Consider the following 21,285-nt stretch of genomic DNA (forward strand, 5'->3'; position numbering starts at 1 on the left):
ACAGTCCGAGAACAATGGGAGAGTTCTTCAGAGTAATTTAAATAACGCTAACATTCCGAGAACAATGAGAGAGTTCCGCAGAATAATTTAAATAAGACCGACATTCCGAGAACAATGGGAGAGTTCTGCAGAGTAATTTAAGTTATGTCAACATTCCAAGAACAATGGAAGAGTTCCGCAGAGTAATTTAAATAGTGCCAACATTCCGAGAACAAAAGGAGCGTTCCGCAGAGTAATTTAAATAACGCCAACATTCCGAGAGTAATTTAAATAACGCCAACATTCCGAGAACAATGGCAGAGTTCCATAGAGTAATTTAAATAACACCAACATTCCGAGAACAATGGCAGAGTTCCATAGAGTAATTTAAATAGCGCCAACATTCTGAGAAAAAATTAAATGAAGCCAACATTCCGAGAACAATGGGAAAGTTCCGCAGAGTAATTTAAACAGCGCCAACATTCCGAGAACATTTTAAATAATGCCAACATTCCGAGAACAATGGGAGAGTTCCGCAGAGTAATTTAAATAGCGCCAACAATCCGAGAGTAATTTAAATAACGCCAACATTCCAAGAACAATGGGAGAGTTCCGCAGAGTAATTTAAATAACACCAACATTCCGAGAACAATGGGAGAGTTCCGCAGAGTAATTTAAATCACAATAACATTCCAAGAACAATGGGAGAGTTCCGCTGAGTAATTTAAATCACAACAACATTCCGAGAACAATGGGAGAGTTCCACAGAGTAATTTAAATAACGTCAACATTCTGAGAACAATGGGAGAGTTCTGCAGAGTAATTTAAATAAAACCAACATTCCAAGAACAATGGGAGAGTTGAGCAGAGTAATTTAAATAATGCCAACATTCCGAGAAGAATGGGAGAGTTCCACAAAGTAATTTAAATCACAATAACATTCCGAGAACAATGGGAGAGTTCCGCAGAGTAATTTCAATAACGCCAACATTCCGAGAACAATGGGAGAGTTCTGCAGAGTAATTTAAATTACAATAAAATTCCGAGAACAATGGCAGAGTTCCATAGAGTATTTTAAAAAACACTAACATTCCGAGAACAATGGCAGAGTTCCATAGAGTAATTTAAATAACGCCAATATTCCGAGAACAATGGGAGAGTTCCGCAGAGTAATTTCAATAACGCCAACATTCCGCAAACAATGGGAGAGTTCCGCAGAGTAATTTAAATAACGCCAACATTCCGAGAACAATGGCAGAGTTCTGCAGAGTAATTTAAATAACGCCAACATTCCGAGAACAATGAGAGAGTTCCACAGAATAATTTAAATAAGACCAACATTCCGAGAACAATGGGAGAGTTCTGCAGAGTAATTTAAGTAACGTCAATATTCTGAGAACAATGGGAGAGTTCCGCAGAGTAATTTAAATAGTGCCAACATTCCGAGAACAAAGGGAGAGTTCCGCAGAGTAATTTAAATAACGCCAACATTCCGAGAGTAATTTAAATAATGCCAACATTCCGAGAACAATGGCAGAGTTCCATAGAGTAATTTAAATAACACCAACATTCCGAGAACAATGGCAGAGTTCCATAGAGTAATTTAAATAGCGCCAACATTCCGAGAAAAATTTAAATGATGCCAACATTCCGAGAACAATGGGAGAGTTCCGCAGAGTAATTTAAATAGCGCCAACATTCCGAGAACATTTTAAATAATGCCAACATTCCAAGAACAATGGGAGAGTTCCGCAGAGTAATTTAAATAGCGCCAACAATCCGAGAGTAATTTAAATAATGCCAACATTCTGAGAAGAATGGGAGAGTTCAGCAGAGTAACTTAAATAACGCCAACATTCCGAGAAAAATTTAAATGACGCCAACATTCCGAGAACAATGGGAGAGTTCCGCAGAGTAATTTAAATAGTGCCAACATTCCGAGAAAAAATGGGAGAGTTCTGCAGAGTAATTTAAATAATGCCAACATTCCGAGAAAAAATGGGAGAGTTCTGCAGAGTAATTTAAATAAAACCAACATTCCGAGAACAATGGGAGAGTAACACAGAGTAATTTAAATAACGTCAACATTCCGAGAACAATGGGAGAGTTCTGCAGAGTAATTTAAATAAAACTAACATTCCAAGAACAATGGGAGAGTTCTGCAGAGTAATTTAAATAATGCCAACATTCCGAGAAGAATGGGAGAGTTCCACAGAGTAATTTAAATCACAATAACATTCCGAGAACAATGGGAGAGTTCCGCAGAGTAATTTCAATAACGCCAACATTCCGAGAACAATGGGAGAGTTCCGCAGAGTAATTTAAATAATGCCAACAGTCCGAGAACAATGGGAGAGTTCTGCAGAGTAATTTAAATAACACTAACATTCCGAGAACAATGAGAGAGTTCCGCAGAATAATTTAAATAAGACCGACATTCCGAGAACAATGGGAGAGTTCTGCAGAGTAATTTAAGTTACGTCAACATTCCGAGAACAATGGAAGAGTTCCGCAGAGTAATTTAAATAGTGCCAACATTCCGAGAACAAAAGGAGCGTTCCGCAGAGTAATTTAAATAACACCAACATTCCGAGAGTAATTTAAATAACGCCAACATTCTGAGAACAATGGCAGAGTTCCATAGAGTAATTTAAATAACACCAACATTCCGAGAACAATGGCAGAGTTCCATAGAGTAATTTAAATAGCGCCAACATTCCGAGAAAAATTTAAATGACGCCAACATTCCGAGAACAATGGGAAAGTTCCGCAGAGTAATTTAAATAGCGCCAACATTCCAAGAACATTTTAAATAATGCCAACATTCCGAGAACAATGGGAGAGTTCCGCAGAGTAATTTAAATAGCGCCAACAATCCGAGAGTAATTTAAATAACGCCAACATTCCAAGAACAATGGGAGAGTTCCGCAGAGTAATTTAAATAACACCAACATTCCGAGAACAATGGGAGAGTTCCGCAGAGTAATTTAAATCACAATAACATTCCAAGAACAATGGGAGAGTTCCGCTGAGTAATTTAAATCACAACAACATTCCGAGAACAATGGGAGAGTTCCACAGAGTAATTTAAATAACGTCAACATTCCGAGAACAATGGGAGAGTTCTGCAGAGTAATTTAAATAAAACCAACATTCCAAGAACAATTGGAGAGTTTAGCAGAGTAATTTAAATAATGCCAACATTCCGAGAAGAATGGGAGAGTTCCACAGAGTAATTTAAATCACAATAACATTCTGAGAACAATGGGAGAGTTCCGCAGAGTAATTTCAATAACGCCAGCATTCCGAGAACAATGGGAGAGTTCTGCAGAGTAATTTAAATTACAATAAAATTCTGAGAACAATGGCAGAGTTCCATAGAGTATTTTAAAAAACACCAACATTCCGAGAACAATGGCAGAGTTCCATAGAGTAATTTAAATAACTCCAATATTCCGAGAACAATGGGAGAGTTCCGCAGAGTAATTTCAATAAAGCCAACATTCCGCAAACAATGGGAGAGTTCCACAGAGTAATTTAAATAACGCCAACATTCCGAGAACAATGGCAGAGTTCTGCAGAGTAATTTAAATAACGCCAACATTCCGAGAACAATGAGAGAGTTCCGCAGAATAATTTAAATAAGACCAACATTCCGAGAACAATGGGAGAGTTCTGCAGAGTAATTTAAGTAACGTCAACATTCTGAGAACAATGGGAGAGTTCCGCAGAGTAATTTAAATAGTGCCAACATTCCGAGAACAAAGGGAGAGTTCCGCAGAGTAATTTAAATAGCACCAACAATCCGAGAGTAATTTAAATAACGCCAACATTCTGAGAACAATTTAAATGACGCCATCATTCCTAGAACAATGGGAGAGTTCCGCAGAGTAATTTAAATAGTGCCAACATTCCGAGAACAATTTAAATAACCCCAATATTCCGAGAACAATGGGAGAGTTCAGCAGAGTAACTTACATAACGCCAACATTCCGAGAAAAATTTAAATGACGCCAACATTCCGAGAACAATGGGAGAGTTCCGCAGAGTAATTTAAATAGCGCCAACATTCTGAGAACAATTTAAATAATGCCAACATTCCGAGAACAATGGGAGAGTTCCACAGTGTAATTTAAATAATGCCAACATTCCGAGAGTAATTTAAATAACGCCAACATTCCGAGAACAATGGGAGAGTTCAGCAGAGTAATTTAAATAACGCCAACATTCAGAGAACAATTTAAATGACGCCAACATTCCTAGAACAATGGGAGAGTTCCGCAGAGTAATTTAAATAGTGCCAACATTCCGAGAACAATTTAAATAACGCCAACATTCCGAGAACAATGGGACAGTTCCGCAGAGTATTTTAAATAATGCCAACATTCCGAGAAGAATTGGAGAGTTCCGCTGAGTAATTTAAATCACAACAACATTCCGAGAACAATGGGAGAGTAACACAGAGTAAATTAAATAACGTCAACATTCCGAGAACAATGGGAGAGTTCTGCAGAGTAATTTAAATAAAACCAACATTCCAAGAACAATGGGAGAGTTGAGCAGAGTAATTTAAATAATGCCAACATTCCGAGAAGAATGGGAGAGTTCCACAGAGTAATTTAAATCACAATAACATTCCGAGAACAATGGGAGAGTTCCGCAGAGTAATTTCAATAACGCCAACATTCCGAGAACAATGGGAGAGTTCCGCAGAGTAATTTAAATAATGCCAACAGTCCGAGAACAATGGGAGAGTTCTGCAGAGTAATTTAAATAACGCTAACATTCCGAGAACAATGAGAGAGTTCCGCAGAATAATTTAAATAAGACCGACATTCCGAGAACAATGGGAGAGTTCTGCAGAGTAATTTAAGTTACGTCAACATTCCGAGAACAATGAAAGAGTTCCGCAGAGTAATTTAAATAGTGCCAACATTCCGAGAACAAAAGGAGCATTCCGCAGAGTAATTTAAATAACGCCAACATTCCGAGAGTAATTTAAATAACGCCAACATTCCGAGAACAATGGCAGAGTTCCATAGAGTAATTTAAATAACACCAACATTCCGAGAACAATGGCAGAGTTCCATAGAGTAATTTAAATAGCGCCAACATTCCGAGAAAAATTTAAATGACGCCAACATTCCGAGAACAATGGGAAAGTTCCGCAGAGTAATTTAAATAGCGCCAAGAATCCAAGAGTAATTTAAATAACGCAAACATTCCAAGAACAATGGGAGAGTTCCGCAGAGTAATTTAAATAACACCAACATTCCGAGAACAATGGGAGAGTTCCGCAGAGTAATTTAAATAACACCAACATTCCGAGAACAATGGGAGAGTTCCGCAGAGTAATTTAAATCACAATAACATTCCGAGAAGAATTGGAGAGTTCCGCTGAGTAATTTAAATCACAACAACATTCCGAGAACAATGGGAGAGTAACACAGAGTAATTTAAATAACGTCAACATTCCGAAAACAATGGGAGAGTTCTTAAGAGTAATTTAAATAAAACCAACATTCCAAGAACAATGGGAGAGTTGAGCAGAGTAATTTAAATAATGCCAACATTCCGAGAAGAATGGGAGAGTTCCACAGAGTAATTTAAATCACAATAACATTCCGAGAACAATGGGAGAGTTCCGCAGAGTAATTTCAATAACGCCAACATTCCGAGAACAATGGGAGAGTTCCGCAGAGTAATTTAAATAATGCCAACAGTCCGAGAACAATGGGAGAGTTCTGCAGAGTAATTTAAATAACGCTAACATTCCGAGAACAATGAGAGAGTTATGCAGAATAATTTAAATAAGACCGACATTCCGAGAACAATGGGAGAGTTCTGCAGAGTAATTTAAGTTACGTCAACATTCTGAGAACAATGGAAGAGTTCCGCAGAGTAATTTAAATAACGCCAACATTCCGAGAGTAATTTAAATAACGCCAACATTCCGAGAACAATGGCAGAGTTCCATAGAGTAATTTAAATAACACCAACATTCCGAGAACAATGGCAGAGTTCCATAGAGTAATTTAAATAGGGCCAACATTCCGAGAAAAATTTAAATGACGCCAACATTCCGAGAACAATGGGAAAGTTCCGCAGAGTAATTTAAATAGCGCCAACAATCCGAGAGTAATTTAAATAACGCCAACATTCCAAGAACAATGGGAGAGTTCTGCAGAGTAATTTAAATAACACCAACATTCCGAGAACAATGGGAGAGTTCCGCAGAGTAATTTAAATAACACCAACATTCCGAGAACAATGGGAGAGTTCCGCAGAGTAATTTAAATCACAATAACATTCCGAGAACAATGGGAGAGTTCCGCAGAGTAATTTCAATAACGCCAACATTCCGAGAACAATGGGAGAGTTCCGCAGAGTAATTTAAATAATGCCAACAGTCCGAGAACAATGGGAGAGTTCTGCAGAGTAATTTAAATAACACTAACATTCCGAGAACAATGAGAGAGTTCCGCAGAATAATTTAAATAAGACCGACATTCCGAGAACAATGGGAGAGTTCTGCAGAGTAATTTAAGTTACGTCAACATTCCGAGAACAATGGAAGAGTTCCGCAGAGTAATTTAAATAGTGCCAACATTCCGAGAACAAAAGGAGCGTTCCGCAGAGTAATTTAAATAACGCCAACATTCCGAGAGTAATTTAAATAACGCCAACATTCCGAGAACAATGGCAGAGTGCCATAGAGTAATTTAAATAACACCAACATTCCGAGAACAATGGCAGAGTTCCATAGAGTAATTTAAATAGCGCCAACATTCCGAGAAAAATATAACCCCTTCCTGACATCCGACGTACTATCCCGTCGAGGTGGGGTGGGCCCGTATGACTGCCGACGGGATAGTACGTCCAGCGCGATCGGCGGTGCTCACGGGGGGAGCGCGGCCGATCGCGGCCGGGTGTCAGCTGCCTATCGCAGCTGACATCCGGCACTATCTGCCAGGAGCGGTCACGGACCGCCCCCGGCACATTAACCCCCGGCACACCGCGATCAAACATGATCGCGATGTGCCGGCGGTGCAGGGAAGCATCGCGCAGGGAGGGGGCTCTGTTATGATTTTCCCAATGGCAGGGAAATCAAAATAACAACGGACTAGCTCTCGGGTGATGGGAACTAAAGTGACCGTGACCTGAACCTGACACGACACTGGAAGTAGCCGGGGAGTGTTTCCTACGATGCCCTAGACACCACGCGCCAGCCGGAGATCTAACTACCCCTATCAGAGGAATATACAGGCCTGCCTTACCTCCAGAGATGAACCCCAAAAGGAGATAGCAGCCCCCCACAGATATTGACGGTGAGTCAAGAGGAAAAGACACACGTAGGATGAACAGCAGATTTAGCACAGTGAGGTCCGCTTACTAGATAGCAGAAGTACAGGAAAGAGTCACTTCACGGTCAACTTCAAAACACTACTCAAAAACACCATCCTGAAATTACTTTAAAACTCCAGTGACAACTCATGCCACTGGAGTGGCAATTCCAGTCCACGAGAGCTTCCAGCTACAGAGAGTCACATTGCAAATAGCTGGACAAAAATAGAATAAACTAGAAACTAAATTCAACTTAGCTGAACAGGATCTTGAGGCAGGAGAATGCAACAGAATGCTACTGATACATTGTTGGCCGGCATCAGACCAGCAGCCAAGCAGCCTTAAATAGGAAACTCCCCTAATGGGTGTCAACAGGTGATCAAGGATAGAAGAAGGCAAATAAGTGGCACTACCATAAAACACCACCGGGGGAGCCCACAAACAGAATTCACAACAGTACCCCCCCCCTTAAGGAGGGGGCACCGAACCCTCACCAGAACCACCAGGGCGATCTGGATGAGCACTATGAAATGCACGAACCAAATCAGGAGCATGAACATCAGATGCTGTCACCCAAGAATTATCCTCCTGACCATAGCCTTTCCACTTAACCAGATACTGAAGTTTCCGTCTGGAAACACGGGAGTCCAAGATCTTTTCCACCACATACTCCAACTCACCCTCAACCAGCACAGGAGCAGGAGGATCAGCAGACGGAACAACCGGCACCTCATACCTCCGCAACAATGACCGATGAAAAACATTATGAATAGTAAAAGATGCTGGGAGGTCCAAACGAAAGGACACAGGATTGAGAACCTCCAGAATCCTATAAGGGCCGATAAACCGAGGCTTAAACTTAGGAGACGAGACCTTCATAGGAACAAATCGAGAAGACAACCAAACCAGGTCCCCAACACAAAGACGAGGACAGACACGCCGATGACGATTAGTGAACTGTTGAGTCTTCTCCCGGGACAACTTCAGATTGTCCACAACCTGTCCCCAAATCTGATGCATTCTATCAACCACAGCATCTACTCCAGGACAATCCGAAGACTCCAATTGACCGGACGAAAAGCGAGGGTGAAACCCTGAATTACAAAAAAATGGAGAAACCAAAGTGGCAGAACTGGCCCGATTGTTAAGGGCAAACTCTGCCAATGGCAAAAAATCAAGCCAATCGTCCTGATCAGCGGACACAAAACACCTCAAGTAAGTCTCCAAGGTCTGATTAGTACGCTCAGTCTGGCCATTAGTCTGAGGATGGAATGCAGACGAAAAAGACAAGTCGATGCCCATCCTCCCACAGAACGCCCGCCAAAATCTAGACACAAACTGAGTACCCCTGTCAGACACTATATTCTCAGGAATACCATGCAAACGCACAACATTCTGAAAAAATAGAGGGACCAGCTCAGGGGAGGAGGGCAATTTGGGCAAAGGTACCAAGTGAACCATCTTGGAAAAACGGTCACACACCACCCAGATGACGGACATCCTACGAGAAACAGGAAGGTCAGAAATAAAGTCCATAGAGATGTGCGTCCAAGGCCTCTTAGGAATAGGCAAGGGCAACAACAACCCGCTGGCCCGGGAACAGCAGGGCTTAGCCCGAGCACAAACATCACAAGACTGCACAAAAATACGTACATCTCGAGACAAGGAAGGCCACCAGAAGGACCTAGATACCAGATCCCTGGTGCCAAAAATTCCAGGATGACCTGCCAACGCGGAAGAGTGAACCTCCGAAATAACTCTACTGGTCCAGTCATCAGGGACAAACAATCTACCAGGCGGACAGCGATCAGGCCTATCCACCTGAAACTCCTGCAAAGAGCGCCGCAGGTCTGGGGAGACAGCTGACAATATCACCCCATCCTTCAGGATGCCAGTAGGTTTGGAATCACCAGGCGAGTCAGGCTCAAAACTCCTAGAGAGGGCATCCGCCCTCACATTCTTAGACCCAGGCAGATATGAAACCACAAAGTTAAATCGAGAGAAAAACAACGACCAGCGCGCCTGTCTAGGATTCAGACGCCTGGCTGACTCAAGATAAATTAGATTTTTGTGGTCAGTCAAGACCACCACCTGGTGTCTAGCACCCTCAAGCCAATGACGCCACTCCTCAAATGCCCACTTCATGGCCAAGAGCTCCCGATTTCCAACATCATAATTTCGCTCAGCGGGCGAAAACTTTCGAGAGAAAAACGCACATGGTCTCATCACTGAGCAGTCAGGACCTTTCTGCGACAAAACTGCACCTGCTCCGATCTCGGAAGCATCTACTTCAACCTGGAACGGGAGCGAAACATCAGGCTGGTGCAACACAGGAGCAGAAGAAAAGCGGCGCTTAAGCTCCCGAAAGGCCTCCACAGCCGCAGAGGACCAATTAGCAACATCAGCACCCTTCTTGGTCAAATCAGTCAAAGGTTTAGCAATGGCAGAAAAACCCGCTATGAATTGGCGATAGAAATTAGCAAATCCCAAGAATTTCTGAAGACTCTTTAGAGAAGTAGGTTGTACCCAATCACAAATAGCCTGAACCTTAACAGGGTCCATCTCCATAGATGAAGGGGAAAAAATATATCCCAAAAAGGAAATTCTCTGAACCCCAAAAATACACTTTGAGCCCTTCACAAATAGAGAATTAGCTCGTAAAACCTGAAAAACTCTCCTGACCTGTTGAACATGAGATTCCCAGTCCTCCGAAAAAATCAAAATATCATCCAAATACACAATCATAAATTTATCCAGATATTCACGGAAAATATCGTGCATAAAGGACTGAAAAACGGAAGGGGCATTCGCGAGACCGAAAGGCATTACCAAATACTCAAAATGGCCTTCAGGCGTATTAAATGCGGTCTTCCACTCATCCCCCTGCTTAATCCGCACCAAATTATACGCACCACGTAGATCGATCTTAGTGAACCACTTCGCCCCCTTTATGCGAGCAAAAAGATCAGTCAGTAAAGGTAACGGATACTGGTATTTAACTGTAATCTTATTCAGAAGTCGATAGTCGATACAAGGTCTCAAAGAACCATCCTTTTTACCCACAAAGAAAAACCCTGCCCCCAGTGGAGACAAAGAGGGGCGAATATGACCCTTTTCCAAAGATTCTCTGATATACTCCCGCATAGCAGTATGTTCAGGTACAGACAAATTAAACAAGCGACCCTTAGGAAATTTACTACCGGGAATCAACTCAATAGCGCAGTCACACTCTCTGTGAGGAGGGAGAGAATCAGTTTTAGGCTCCTGAAAGACATCATAAAAATCTGACAGAAATGCTGGGATCTCAGAGGGAGTAGATGAAGAAATGGGAACCAAAGGTGCATCCCCATGAATCCCCTGACATCCCCAGCTCAGCACAGACATTGATCTCCAGTCCAAGACTGGATTATGAATTTGTAACCATGGTAATCCAAGTACTAATACGTCATGTAGATTATATAACACAAGGAAACGAATAATCTCCTGATGGTCTGGGGACAGATGCATAGTCACTTGTGTCCAATATTGTGGTTTATTGCTAGCCAAAGGTGTAGAATCAATACCCTTTAAGGGAATAGAAACCTCCAGAGGCTCTAAATCAAACCCACAACGCTTGGCAAAGGACCAATCCATGAGACTCAGAGCGGCGCCAGAATCCACATAAGCATCCACAGTAACAGATGATAAAGTACAAATCAATGTCACGGACAAAAGAAATTTAGACTGCAAGGTACCCATAGAAAAAGATTTATCAACCTTTTTATCAACCTTCTTTATGCGTTTAGAGCATGCTGATATAACATGAGCTGGATCTCCACAATAGAAGCACAACCCATTTTTGCGCCTGTAATTCTGTCGTTCGCCTCTAGACAATACACTATCGCATTGCATATGCTCTGGTGCCTTTTCAGAGGTCACCGCCAAATGATGCACAGGTTTTTGCTCAAAAGATACCGCCATATGGTGCACAGGTTTTTGCTCAGAAGATACCGCCATATGGTGCACAGGTTTTTGCTCAAAAGATACCGCCATATGGTGCACAGATTTTTGCTCAGAAGATACCGCCATATGGTGCACAGATTTGCGCTCCCGTAAACGCCGATCAATCTGGATAGCCAATTTCATGGCATCATTCAGACCTGTAGGCACAGGGAACCCCACCATGACATCCTTCACGGCATCAGAGAGACCTTCTCTGAAATTAGCTGCTAGAGCGCACTCATTCCATTTAGTAAGCACCGACCATTTACGAAATTTTTGGCAGTATATCTCAGCTTCATCTTGCCCTTGAGAAAGAGCTATCAAGGCTTTCTCAGCCAAAATCTCTAAATTAGGTTCTTCATAAAGCAACCCCAAAGCCAGAAAAAACGCATCTACATTTAATAACGCAGGATCCCCTGGCGACAATGCAAATGCCCAACTTTGTGGGTCACCCCGTAATAGAGAAATAACAATTTTAACCTGTTGCGCAGGATCACCAGCAGAGTGAGATTTCAGAGACAAAAACAATTTACAATTCTCTCTGAAATTCAAAAAACGGGATCTGTCTCCGGTAAAAAATTCAGGCATAGGGATCTTAGGTTCAGACATTGGAGCACGTATAACAAAATCTTGTAAGTTCTGGACCTTTGTAGCCAGGTTATTCAGACCTGCAACCAAACTCTGTGGATCCATGATTCAAACAGGTGTAACCAAAGCCATTCAGAGATTAAGAGGAGAGGAAAAAAAAAAGGCTGAAGACTGCAGTTTAAGCAAGGAGTACAAATAAGCACTAAGGTGCACTTTCCAAACACAGAAGGAAAAAAAACCTTTTCATATCCTTTCCTGCTTTAGTGCATAGTTTTAACACATGTGGGCCGGCCAAACTGTTATGATTTTCCCAATGGCAGGGAAATCAAAATAACAACGGACTAGCTCTCGGGTGATGGGAACTAAAGTGACCGTGACCTGAACCTGACACGACACTGGAAGTAGCCGGGGAGTGTTTCCTACGATGCCCTAGACACCACGCGCCAGCCGGAGATCTAACTACCCCTATCAGAGGAATATACAGGCCTGCCTTACCTCCAGAGATGAACCCCAAAAGGAGATAGCAGTCCCCCACAGATATTGACGGTGAGTCAAGAGGAAAAGACACACGTAGGATGAACAGCAGATTTAGCACAGTGAGGTCCGTTTACTAGATAGCAGAAGTACAGGAAAGAGTCACTTCACGGTCAACTTCAAAACACTACTCAAAAACACCATCCTGAAATTACTTTAAAACTCCAGTGACAACTCATGCCACTGGAGTGGCAATTCCAGTCCACGAGAGCTTCCAGCTACAGAGAGTCACATTGCAAATAGCTGGACAAAAATAGAATAAACTAGAAACTAAATTCAACTTAGCTGAACAGGATCTTGAGGCAGGAGAATGCAACAGAATGCTACTGATACATTGTTGGCCGGCATCAGACCAGCAGTCAAGCAGCCTTAAATAGGAAACTCCCCTAATGGGTGTCAACAGGTGATCAAGGATAGAAGAAGGCAAATAAGTGGCACTACCATAAAACACCACCGGGGGAGCCCACAAACAGAATTCACAACAGGGCTCCCTGCGGGCTTCCCTGAGCCCCCCGCAGCAGCGCGATGTGATCACGTTGCTGCGAGGGTCTTACCTCCCTCCCTGCCTGCTCCAGACCCGGATCCAAGATGGCCGCGGATCCGGGTCCTGCAGGGAGGGAGGTGGCTTCACAGAAGCCTGCTCAGAGCAGGCACTGTGAAGCAGTCTGCACTTCTCGCAGATCGGTGATCTGTCAGAGTGCTATGCAAACTGGCAGATCACCGATCTGTATTGTCCCCCCCCTGGGGCAAAGTTAAAAAGTTAAAAAAAAAATTTCCAAATGTGTAAAAAAAAATTAAAAAAAATATTCCAAAATAATGAAAAAAAAAAAAAAATATTCCCATAAATACATTTCTTTATCTAAATATAAAAAAAAACAATAAAAGTACACATATTTAGTATCGCCGCGTCCGTAACGACCCGACCTATAAAACTGGCCCACTAGTTAACCCCTTCAGTAAACACCGTAAGAAAAAAAAAAAAAAACGAGGCAAAAAACAACGCTTTATTATCATACCGCCGAACAAAAAGTGGAATAACACGCGATCAAAAAGACAGATATAAATAACCATGGTACCTCTGAAAGCGTCATCTTGTCCCGCAAATAACGAGCTGCCATACAGCATGATCAGCAAAAAAATAAAAAAGTTATAGTCCTGAGAATAAAGCGATGCAAAAATAATTATTTTTTCCATAAAATAGTTTTTATCGTATAAAAGCGCCAAAACATAAAAAAATAATATAAATGAGGTATCGCTGTAATCGTACTGACCCAAAGAATAAAACTGCTTTATCAATTTTACCAAACGCGGAACAGTATAAACGCTTCTCCCAAAAGAAATTCATGAATAGCTGGTTTTTGGTCATTCTGCCTCACAAAAATCGGAATAAAAAGCGATCAAAAAATGTGACGTGCCCAAAAAGTTACCAATAAAAACGTCAACTGGTCCCACAAAAAACAAGACCTCACATGACTCTGTGGACCAAAATATGGAAAATTTATAGCTCTCAAAATGTGGTAACGCAAAAAATATTTTTTGCAATAAAAAGCGTCTTTCAGTGTGTGACGGCTGCCAATCATAAAAATCCGCTAAAAAACTCGCTATAAAAGTAAATCAAACCCCCCTTCATCACCCCCTTAGTTAGGGAAAAATAAACAAAATGTATTTATTTCCATTTTCCCATTAGGGTTAGGGTTAGGGCTAGGGTTGGGGCTAGGGTTAAGGCTACAGTTAGGGTTGGGGCTAAAGTTAGGGTTAGGGTTGGGGCTAAAGTTACGGTTAGGGTTTAGATTACATTTACGGTTGGGAATAGGGTTGGGATTAGGGTTAGGGGTGTGTCAGGGTTAGAGGTGTGGTTAGGGTTACTGTTGGGATTAGGGTTAGGGGTGTGTTTGGATTAGGGTTTCAGTTATAATTGGGGGGTTTCCACTGTTTCGGCACATCAGGGGCTCTCCAAACGCGACATGGCGTCCGATCTCAATTCCAGCCAATTCTGCGTTGAAAAAGTAAAACAGTGCTCCTTCCCTTCCGAGCTCTCCCGTGTGCCCAAACAGGGGTTTACCCCAACATATGGGGTATCAGCGTACTCATGACAAATAGGACAACAACCTTTGGGGTCCAATTTCTCCTGTTACCCCTGGGAAAATACAAAACTGGGGGCTAAAAAATAATTTTTGTGGGAAAAAAAGATTTTTTTATTTTCACGGCTCTGCGTTATAAACTGTAGTGAAACACTTGGGGGTTCAAAGTTCTTACAACACATCTAGATAAGTTCCTTGGGGGGTCTAGTTTCCAAAATGGGGTCACTTGTGCGGGGCTTCTACTGTTTAGGTACATTAGGGGCTCTGCAAACGCAATGTGACGCCTGCAGACCATTCCATCTAAGTCTGCATTCCAAATGGCGCTCCTTCCCTTCCGAGCCCTCCCATGCATCCAAACAATGGTTCCCCCCACATATGGGGTATCAGCGCACTCAGGACAAATTGGACAACTTTTGGGGTCCAATTTCTCCTGTTACCCTCGGGAAAATACAAAACTGGGGGTTGAAAAATAATTTTTGTGGGAAAAAAGTTTTGTTTTATTTTTACGGCTCTGCATTATAAACTTCTGTGAAGCCCTTGGTGGGTCAAAGCACTCACCACACATCTAGATAAGTTCCTTAGGGGGTCTACTTTCCAACATGGTGTCACTTGTGGGGGGTTTCTACTGTTTAGGTACATTAGGGGCTCTGCAAACGCAATGTGACGCCTGCAGACCATTCCATCTAAGTCTGCATTCCAAATGGCGCTCCTTCACTTCCGAGCCCTTCCATGCGTCCAAACGGTGGTTCCCCCCACATATGGGGTATCAGCGCACTCAGGAAAAATTGGACAACAACTTTTGGGGTCCAATTTCTCCTGTTACCCTCAGGAAAATACAAAACTGGGGGCTGAAAAATAATTTTTGTGTGAAAAAATTTTTGTTTTATTTTTACGGCTCTGCATTATAAACTTCTGTGAAGCCCTTGGTGGGTCAAAGCACTCACCACACATCTAGATAAGTTCCTTAGGGGGTCTACTTTCCAAAATGGTGTCACTTGTGGGGGGTTTCTACTGTTTAGGTACATTAGGGGCTCTGCAAACGCAATGTGACGCCTGCAGACCATTACATCTAAGTCTGCATTCCAAATGGCGCTCCTTCACTTCCGAGCCCTTCCATGCGTCCAAACGGTGGTTCCCCCCAGATATGGGGTATCAGCGCACTCAGGACAAATTGGACAACAACTTTTGGGGTCCAATTTCTCCTGTTACCCTCGGGAAAATACAAAACTGGGGGCTGAAAAATAATTTTTGTGGGAAAAAATTTTTGTTTTATTTTTACGGCTCTGCATTATAAACTTCTGTGAAGCCCTTGGTGGGTCAAAGCACTCACCACACATCTAGATAAGTTCCTTAGGGGTCTACTTTCCAACATGGTGTCACTTGTGGGGGGTTTCTACTGTTTAGGTACATTAGGGGCTCTGCAAACGCAATGTGACGCCTGCAGACCATTCCATCTAAGTCTGCATTCCAAATGGCGCTCCTTCACTTCCGAGCCCTTCCATGCGTCCAAACGGTGGTTCCCCCCACATATGGGGTATCAGCGCACTCAGGACAAATTGGACAACAACTTTTGGGGTCCAATTTCTCCTGTTACCCTCGGGAAAATACAAAACTGGGGGCTGAAAAATAATTTTTGTGGGAAAAAATTTTTGTTTTATTTTTACGGCTCTGCATTATAAACTTCTGTGAAGCCCTTGGTGGGTCAAAGCACTCACCACACATCTAGATAAGTTCCTTAGGGGGTCTACTTTCCAACATGGTGTCATTTGTGGGGGGTTTCTACTGTTTAGGTACATTAGGGGCTCTGCAAACGCAATGTGACGCCTGCAGACCATTCCATCTAAGTCTGCATTCCAAATGGCGCTCCTTCACTTCCGAGCCCTTCCATGCGTCCAAACGGTGGTTCCCCCCCACATATGGGGTATCAGCGCACTCAGGATAAATTGGACAACAAATTTTGGGGTCCAATTTCTCCTGTTACCCTCGGGAAAATACAAAACTGGGGGCTGAAAAATAATTTTTGTGTGAAAAAATTTTTGTTTTATTTTTACGGCTCTGCATTATTAACTTCTGTGAAGCCCTTGGTGGGTCAAAGCGCTCAAAACACATCTAGATAAGTTCCTTAGGGGTCTACTTTCCAAAATGGTGTCACTTGTGGGGGGTTTCAATGTTTAGGCACATCAGTGGCTCTCCAAACGCAACATGGCGTCCCATCTCAATTCCTGTCAATTTTGCATTGAAAAGTCAAATGGTGCTACTTCCCTTCCGAGCTCTCCCATGCGCCCAAACAGTGGTTTACCCCCACATATGGGGTATCAGCGTACTCAGGACAAATGGTACAACAACTTTTGGGGTCCAATTTCTTCTCTTACCCTTGGGAAAATATAAAATTGGGGGTGAAAAGATAATTTTTGTGAAAAAATATGATTTTTTATTTTTACGGTTCTGCATTATAAACTTCTGTGAAGCACTTGGTGGGTCAAAGTGCTCACCACACCTCTAGATAAGTTCCTTAGGGGGTCTACTTTCCAAAATGGTGTCACTTGTGGGGGGTTTCAATGTTTACGCACATCAGGGGCTCCCCAAACGCAACATGGCGTCCCATCTCAATTCCAGTCAATTTTGCATTGAAAAGTCAAATGGCGCTCCTTCGCTTCAGAGCTCTGTCATGCGCCCAAACAGTGGTTTACCCCCACATATGGGGTATCGGCGTACTCAGGACAAATTGTACAACTTTTGGGGTCCATTTTCTCCTGTTACCCTTGGTAAAATAAAACAAATTGGAGCTGAAGTAAATTTTTTGTGAAAAAAAGTAAAATGTTCATTTTTATTTAAACATTCCAAAAATTCCTGTGAAGCACCAGAAGGGTTAATAAACTTCTTGAATGTGGTTTTGAGCACCTTGAGGGGTGCAGTTTTTAGAATGGTGTCACACTTGGGTATTTTCTATCATATAGACCCCTCAAAATGACTTCAAATGAGATGTGGTCCCTAAAAAAAAATGGTGTTGTAAAAATGAGAAATTGCTGGTCAACTTTTAACCCTTATAACTCCCTAACAAAAAAAAATTTTGGTTCCAAAATTGTGCTGATGTAAAGTAGACATGTGGGAAATGTTACTTATTAAGTATTTTGTGTGACATATCTCTGTGATTTAAGGGCATAAAAATTCAAAGTTGGAAAATTGCAAAATTTTCAAAATTTTTGCCAAATTTCCATTTTTTTTGCAAATAAACGCAGGTAATATCAAAGAAATTTTACCACTATCATGAAGTACAATATGTCACGAGAAAACAATGTCAGAATCGCCAAGATCTGTTGAAGCGTTCCAGAGTTATAACCTCATAAAGGGACAGTGGTCAGAATTGTAAAAATTGGCCCGGTCATTAACGTGCAAACCACCCTTGGGGGTGAAGGGGTTAAATGACGCCAACATTCCGAGAACAATGGGAAAGTTCCGCAGAGTAATTTAAATAGCGCCAACAATCCGAGAGTAATTTAAATAACGCCAACATTCCAAGTACAATGAGAGAGTTCCGCAGAGTAATTTAAATAACACCAACATTCTGAGAACAATGGGAGAGTTCCGCAGAGTAACTTAAATCACAATAACATTCCAAGAACAATGGGAGAGTTCCGCTGAGTAATTTAAATCACAACAACATTCCGAGAACAATGGGAGAGTTCCACAGAGTAATTTAAATAACGTCAACATTCCGAGAACAATGGGAGAGTTCTGCAGAGTAATTTAAATAAAACCAACATTCCAAGAACAATGGGAGAGTTGAGCAGAGTAATTTAAATAATGCCAACATTCCGAGAACAATGGGAGAGTTCCGCAGAGTAATTTCAATAACGCCAACATTCCGAGAACAATGGGAGAGTTCTGCAGAGTAATTTAAATTACAATAAAATTCCGAGAACAATGGCAGAGTTCCATAGAGTATTTTAAAAAACACCAACATTCCGAGAACAATGGCAGAGTTCCATAGAGTAATTTAAATAACTCCAATATTCCGAGAACAATGGGAGAGTTCCGCAGAGTAATTTCAATAACGCCAACATTCCGCAAACAATGGGAGAGTTCTGCAGAGTAATTTAAATAACGCCAACATTCCGAGAACAATGGCAGAGTTCTGCAGAGTAATTTAAATAACGCCAACATTCCGAGAACAATGAGAGAGTTCCGCAGAATAATTTAAAGACCAACATTCCGAGAACAATGGGAGAGTTCTGCAGAGTAATTTAAGTAACGTCAACATTCTGAGAACAATGGGAGAGTTCCGCAGAGTAATTTAAATAGTGCCAACATTCCGAGAACAAAGGGAGAGTTCCGCAGAGTAATTTAAATAACGCCAATATTCCGAGAGTAATTTAAATAACGCCAACATTCCGAGAACAATGGCAGAGTTCCATAGAGTAATTTATATAACACCAACATTCCGAGAACAATGGCAGAGTTCCATGGAGTAATTTAAATAGCGCCAACATTCCGAGAAAAATTTAAATGATGCCAACATTCCGAGAACAATGGGAGAGTTCTGCAGAGTAATTTAAATAGCGCCAACATTCCGAGAACATTTTAAATATTGCCAACATTCCAAGAACAATGGGAGAGTTCCGCAGAGTAATTTAAATAGCGCCAGCAATCCGAGAGTAATTTAAATAACGCCCACATTCCGAGAACAATGGGAGAGTTCCGCAGAGTAATTTAAATAATGCCAACATTCCAAGAACAATTTAAATAACCCCATTATTCCGAGAACAATGGGAGAGTTCAGCAGAGTAACTTAAATAACGCCAACATTCCGAGAAAAATTTAAATGACGCCAACATTCCGAGAACAATGGGATAGTTCTGCAGAGTAATTTAAAAAACACCAACATTCTGAGAACAATTTAAATAATGCCAACATTCCGTGAACAATGGGAGAGTTCCATAGTGTAATTTAAATAACGCCAACATTCCGAGAGTAATTTAAATAACGCCATTATTCCGAGAACAATGGGAGAGTTCAGCAGAGTAATTTCAATAACGCCAACATTCTGAGAACAATTTAAATGACGCCAACATTCCTAGAACAATGGGAGAGTTCCGCAGAGTAATTTAAATAGCGCCAACATTCCGAGAACAATGGGACAGTTCCGCAGATTATTTTAAATAATGCCAACATTCCGAGAAAAATGGGAGAGTTGCGCAGAGTAATTTAAATCACAATAACATTCCAAGAACAATGGGAGAGTTCCGCTGAGTAATTTAAATCACAACAACATTCCGAGAACAATGGGAGAGTTCCTGTCATGATCTCCATGGCCAGAGAACTAGCATAAGCCTCTATAGGAACAAGCTCTTGGAAGATGTAACTGTACTGACCATGAACTAAACCTACCGCATCATCTAGAAGTAGCCAGGTAGCATGTCCTACTTTTTATCCCTATATGCCCAGCGCCGGCCGGAGAACTAAATAATGCTAGCAGAGGGAAATATAAGACCTGACTCACCTCTAGAGAAATGCCCAAAAGGAGACAGAAGCCCCCCACATATATTGGCGGTGATATGAGATGAAACAACAAACGCAGCAGGAAAATAGTTTTAGCAAATTTGAGGTCCGCTTTCTAGATAGCAGAAGACAGAAAGCATACTTTCATGGTCAGTAGAAAACCCTAACAAAACACATCCAGAAATTACTTTAGGACTCTGGCATTAACTCATAATACCAGAGTGGCAATTCCTGATCAACAAGAGCTTTCCAGACACAGTAACGAAACTGCAGCTGTGAACTGGAACCAAAATACAAAAACAAAACATGGACGAATGTCCAACTTATCTAGTAGATGTCTGGGAGCAGGAACAAGCACAGAGAGGCTTCTGATAACATTGTTGACCGGCAAGCATCTAACAGAGAAGCCAGGTTATATAGCGACACCCAGATCTAATCAGAACAGGTGAACAGGGAAGATGATGTCACAAGTTCAATTCCACCAGTAGCCACCGGGGGAGCCCAGAATCCAAATTCACAACAGTACCCCCCCCTCAAGGAGGGGGCACCGAACCCTCACCAGAACCACCAGGGCGATCAGGATGGGCCCTATGAAAGGCACGAACCAGATCAGAGGCATGAACATCAGATGCAGTGACCCAAGAATTATCCTCCTGGCCGTATCCCTTCCACTTGACCAGATACTGGAGTCTCCGTCTGGAAACACGGGAGTCTAGGATTTTTTCCACAACGTACTCCAACTCACCCTCAACCAACACCGGAGCAGGAGGCTCAACGGAAGGCACAACCGGTGCCTCATACCTGCGCAATAACGACCGATGAAAAACGTTATGAATAGAAAAGGATGCAGGGAGGTCCAAACGGAAGGAAACAGGGTTAAGAATCTCCAATATTTTATACGGACCGATGAACCGAGGCTTAAACTTAGGAGATGAGACCCTCATAGGGACAAAACGAGAAGACAACCACACCAAATCTCCAACACAAAGCCGAGGACCAACACGACGGTGACGGTTGGCAAAAAGCTGAGTCTTCTCCTGGGACAACTTTAAATTGTCCATCACCTGCCCCCAGATATGATGCAATCTCTCCACCACCGCATCCACTCCAGGACAATCCGAGGATTCCATCTGACCGGAGGAAAATCGAGGATGGAACCCCGAATTACAGAAAAACGGGGAAACCAAGGTGGCAGAGCTGGCCCGATTATTGAGGGCGAACTCCGCCAATGGCAAAAAAGCAACCCAATCATCCTGGTCAGCAGACACAAAACACCTCA

General features: G+C 42.2%; 1 protein-coding gene across 1 annotated transcript in view; it reads left to right on the forward strand.

Moving 5' to 3' along the window:
* The window catches only part of LOC143773646 (cadherin-related family member 3-like), a 70,706-nt gene that overhangs the window by 36,918 nt on the left and 12,503 nt on the right, over positions 1-21,285 (forward strand). The window lies entirely within an intron of this gene.

The sequence above is a fragment of the Ranitomeya variabilis genome, chromosome 5 (genome assembly GCF_051348905.1).
Source record: "Ranitomeya variabilis isolate aRanVar5 chromosome 5, aRanVar5.hap1, whole genome shotgun sequence".
In the NCBI taxonomy this organism is placed as follows: Eukaryota; Metazoa; Chordata; class Amphibia; order Anura; family Dendrobatidae; genus Ranitomeya; species Ranitomeya variabilis.